Raw genomic sequence first — 6,000 nt, 5'->3', positions numbered from 1 at the left:
AGATTCTATCCATTCTACACATACTAATACAAAACATGCATGGTCTTAATGATCAAATAAAAATAAAAATTATAAGAAACTATTTCTATCAACATATTCATAAAGTGGACATATTGTACATATAGGAGCATAAATTAAGAGAAGATAAACTATTGGCAATTAAAAAAATGATATAATTGAAAGCATATTTTTTTTAGTTAAGAAATAATAATGGATTATAACCATGCAACTTAAGATATGGGCACCAATAGTAAAGAGATATACATATGGATTATCCCTTGTATGGCATAGCTAATAGAATCTTTAGGCTTCTCTAGATTTGATTAGATACAATATATTTTAATTAAAAGAATATTAAAAAATAATATTGTGATATTAAACATATATATAGTGCATACCTTAAAAGAATGATATGTGTTATGGATTGAATTATTAAATACACTTCTTATAGATTGCTATTGAATAATTGTGGACAATTAAAATTACATTAGGCAAGTATGTAATAAATTGAATATACATGATTCAATAATTTTGAAAATATATATATATATTCAACACATTAAAGAACATACTCCAAATTAAAGATAATTTTATTGCATTACATGCACTATGTTTTAGCTAGGAAAACAAACATAGTGATGACTCTTGTATTATTGCTTACTCAAATAAGACTTATAAATTTATGACTCCAAGAGCTACTATAAGTTGTATGAAGTATGAAATTTTTGGCAAAAATTTGTTCTTGGATTACCTTGCAATATGGAGATAGATTTATTTCTAATTAGTACTTTGTGAAAAATAAATATATATCATAAAGATGTATTACTTGAAGAATGCAGAAATTCAAATATAAATTTGAAAAATTTGGTAATTACATCTAGATCTATCTTTCATCAAAAATTTGTGCTATTGTATAAATTTCTATTGCACCTACTATACTAGAAAGATAATAAAATGGAGGTAGAAAAAAGAATATATATATATATATATATATATATATAAATACATATATATAGTTAACTAATGTGATCACAACACTACAATATAATTCAAGGAACCTAGACTAACAAGTTTAATTAGTCAATTAACTCAATCAAATTAAATAATTTAAAATACAAAAAGTAGAAGGCCAAACCTTTGCTTTCAATAAAAGTGGTAGTGCATGGAAGACCATTATACACAAGAATTTTTCCATGAAAAAAGAAAGTGACTTGCATTATTATATATCATTGAATTGGTCAATGACCATGGCCAACTCCACCATAGTCTGAGTATCCTAGCTATTATTTTTCAAAAAAATTATAAGAAATTATATTGAGTTCAACCAATTATAATAGAAACAAGAAAAGCTAGCTAATATGCAATAGAAAATATATAGGACAAGCTAGATACAAAAACAATAAAAAAAACTTTAGCAATCTTTTATACTTATTGAACATACAAAGATATTAAATAATATGTATATTAGAAAATCATATGGCATAGATAGAGTCATTCTTGAATTTTATAAGCTATTTTGAGATTTAACAAGACCAAAATACTTAACTATATTATATTCGACTATAAGCCAATCTTCCCTTCCATCCAAAGTCATATAAAGAATGATAGTCTTACTACATAAAGGATGAACAAGGAGCAACTTCACCAATTGGAAACCAATCAACTTTTTAAATATATAAAAAAATATTATAATTATAATTTTAATCAATCTTTATAAATATTATTAATATGGATCAATTTATCTTTTTATCTAAGAAATTTATACTTGATAATTTATTATTGATACATGAAACAAATGGCATAGGCTAAAAAAATCTAGTCAATCTATTCTTTTTAAAACTCAATTTTTCAAAAGTCTATAATATGGTCAAGTGGAAATTTTTATTTCAAGCCTTGGATGCAATAGAATTCTCTAATGAATTTAGCCTCATGATGTTACTACTCTTCAATGATACTAAGATATGTATGAAGATTAATAGGACATTCTTAGAGCCATTTATGATTGAAAGAAGAGTACAACAAGGTTGCCCTTTAGTACTACATATCTTTCTCATTATAGCTAAAGTCTTTAATATAATGATCATAAAAAAGACTAAAATTAGAGATACTAGAGGAATACAATTATCTATAGTTCATAGACAACAAATCATGGCCTAATATGCAAATGACACATCTTTGACCTTATTAAAAGAAGAATTAAGTATATATAATATTATCCAAATATCATAAATATTTTATATAGGTTTAGGCTTGACGTTAAATTAAGCCAAGTCATGGAAGAATTAAAAAAGTAATTATATACTAAATTGACTATGTTAGATAAATAAATTGGATGTTACTTGAATAAAAGAAAAAGAAGTAAGTAAGTTATTGGAAGCCCCATTTGGCCTCTCTTTCATCTCAATGGATTTTGATGCCTTCTTATGTGAAAAAATCAATAAGAAATTAATCCATTGGTACTCATCTATGATTAATATTGATAGTAGATGAATAATTATAAATAGTATCTTATTATTCATAATATTTTAGATTATTTTGTTATGGAAAAGAACAAAGCGAGGTAAAACTAAGATAAAAGCTTCTTTTGGCAACTATCTTGTAGGTAGAACTATTCAACATGCACATGCTAAAGTAACATAATTGCAATGCTATCAACCTACATATAAAGATTGTATTAACCTCATTAATCTAGCATACATATTTATTATCTTATTAGTCAAATATATAGTCAAAGTATTAGAACTTAGTGATTCTAATTTGTACTTGATATTACATCACTATCTTAGTTGGTATCAACCATACAATAGAAATAGATGGCAACCAAGTCTTGAATATTTTTCTAATTCAAAGCATCAAAGTAAGAAGGAATTTTTAGTATAGAATAATATTTCTATGGTGTGGAAAATCCTTCTCTTAAAAATAATAAACCTCCTCCTATCTTATTGAAATTAGAGGCTTAAATATAATATTTAGTATTTTTTAAAATATTACTAGTATTATCTTAGATTTTTTTAAAGCAAAGGCAATTGAATTACGTAAATGTTGTTGTAGTGGAGAGGATTTTATTCAAAAAATTATTGGACCTCTGGTTGCTATTAATCACTTGAATAAATTATAAGTTAATAAAACACAAATTTTATTTATAGCTTATTTTTTAAAAAATAATTACATCAAATATATAAGTCCAGGATACACAAGAATTTCCAAGATGTGACTAAATATCCTAGAAAACTTCTACTCCTATAGAAATTCCTTCCATATATATCTCTCTCAATAATTTCTAAAATTCTCTTCAAAATAACTTATATTTTTAACTATCTTTATATAGAAAATCAACTATAAATTCATTAAAAATCCTTGGATATTGCCTAATTTCTAACAAGTGATAAATATGTCAATTTTTAGGCACATATGCACTAATTCTATCATATCTCAAAAATTCAATATTCAAATACCATGCATTTTTTATATACAACTTTTTAACATAATCATCTATATTTAATAGAAATTTTGAATCAAAAATTTGTCAAAAAACTCAAGATATGGCTCAAACCAAAACCTCTATTAAAAAAACTCACTTAAAAACCTCAATTTTGAAGCATTAACTTCTAATAGCATTTTTTTTAATTCTAAATTGGAATGTATTAACTTCTTTACAAAAAATGTAATTCTTCAAGTCAGCTTTTGAATCTCACTTTTTGATTCCTAAATATTTTTTTATAACTTTCTATATTATTAAAAGAATAATAATAGATACCAGATTCACACTAGAATTTAATACTACTTTAAAGCAATCCATTTAAGACAAGATAGACCATTCGAGGCAAAACAATTCATTTGAAGTTTGAAGCTTGGATTCAAAAGCTTGTTTTTTGGACTAGAATTCGGATAGAAATAATATGTTGTTTGAATAGAATTCGGATAGAAATAATATGAAAATATGGCCTACATAAATATAAGGATATTTAAAAGAATGGAATATTTTTATTCTTTATAGAAGCACAAGTAAAATATAGATTAGAAAAAATAGAAAAAGAATTATGAGAGGCACTAATTGCCAATCTCAATCAATAAGAATAATATTAGAAATTCATTCTATTTATTAAAAAAAACATGTGAATTTTGATGTGATAAACTTGATAATTCATATTTCATTCTCCATATTGCTATTAGATACTATGTCTTCTATTTCTACTACCTGATTACTTTCAACTACAATCCTTTATAATTATTTAAAAAATATATAGCTATTTATCATCTTCTAATTATGAGTCTTGGTTCTATTTTTTTGAGTAATATTCTTAGATCTTACATAGATGCTATGCTCACTATAAATATTTAGTTTTGAAGTGAATTGAATTTTAAAAAAATCTCCTATTATCATAGATAAATATATTTACATAGATAAGAAGTATTAGATAAAAGATAAATATAAGTAGGTTTGTTATTATCTTGTGGTAAAGCTTCTTAAAAGCTTCATAGATATATATATATTTGACTTTATATATATATATATATAATTGATTAATAGGTTAGAAACATGGCCAACAAATTAGCCATATGTCACATATGTAGATAGCTTATGATACAAATTAATAATATGGTGGACTTATAAAAAAAACTTCTCTTGCAAGTTAAAATACATATCTTGCAAATTAAACATATGTTGGAGGTCCTATAGGATATTGTCATGTAACTCCTAGTTGGGTAGTATATATAGATGCAAGAGTGAAGTCTTCTCTACTTTTATCAATGTCTTTCTAATCCTTAGTCTTCTTTCAAGACTCTTTAGTCTTCTTGTCTTTGGCAATAGCTATTCCAATTTCAATACTATATTAATTTTGAATGAATATCTATTTTCTTTGAGTTACATAAGAATATATTAAATTTTTGGTTCTTTAAGATTCATGTTCTTGATAATTTAATAAGAGTACTAACTCATTGTTCTTATCTTATTTTTAAAAGTGAATGGACTATTCCACTTCTATTATAATGTTTTGAAGGTTTTAGACTACCCACCTTTAATCTAATATTTTAGTTCTCTAATATTGATTTTTTCTTTAATAGACCATCTTTCTTTGTAGAAATTTTATTTCATATAAGAGTTTGTAAATTACCCTCCTCTAATTTAACTTATAGATTTTTTTGAATCATTTATGGAAGAAAAAATTATAAATGCTATTCTCAACGGAAGTAAAAATAGATTTTCAACCATTATAAATCTTCACAAGCTTGTGAATATTCTTAAGATAGAAATCTCATATATTTTTAATGTCAATCATAGAAGTAGTATTCCTACATGTATAGAAGAGGTCAACAATGAAGTTCAAAGTCTATGCCAAGAAATTATGTAATTGAAAGAAACAAATAGATCAAATTTATAATTAAATTTGAGAAGTCATGCTACTACAAGTATGAGAGAGATAAAGATAAGTATTCCAAAAACAATTGATGGAACAAAATCAAAGTTTTGAAGATTTTTTCAATAAATAAAGTTCTTTCTAAAGTTGCATCTTTCTTAATATCTTGATGGATTTATTTAAGTTAAATTTATAAATGCACTTTTCTTTGTAAGTGTTTTTTTTTAATTTAAACATTTGATAAAAAATGATTCATAATTATTCTATAATTTAAATTTATTTTTAAAAGCCTTCATGGCTATATTTAAAAAATAAATAAAAAAAATTAGTAAAGACAAAATTCATATCTTTATGAAAAAAATCACATTCAGCTACCATTTATGCTACTAAATTCTAAAACATTATTTATAATATAGATTCAAATGACAAAGCTCTTATCAATCAATTTTGATATGGATTAAAAGATAATATCAAAGATTTATTATTGATGATACCAAGAATAGACTCTTTAGAGTAATTAATTATTTAAGCCATTGCATGCAACAATCAACTTTTTGAAAGTTGTCAAGAATAAAGATTTGATTAAAGAGGTATAAATTAAGTCATGGCAACACCTTCTAGCAATTAATAGTCATAATAG

The sequence above is a fragment of the Physcomitrium patens genome, chromosome 4 (assembly GCF_059467195.1).
Source record: "Physcomitrium patens ecotype Gransden chromosome 4, ASM5946719v1, whole genome shotgun sequence".
NCBI classification, from domain to species: Eukaryota; Viridiplantae; Streptophyta; class Bryopsida; order Funariales; family Funariaceae; genus Physcomitrium; species Physcomitrium patens.
Note: the sequence above shows the minus strand (reverse complement) of the source record.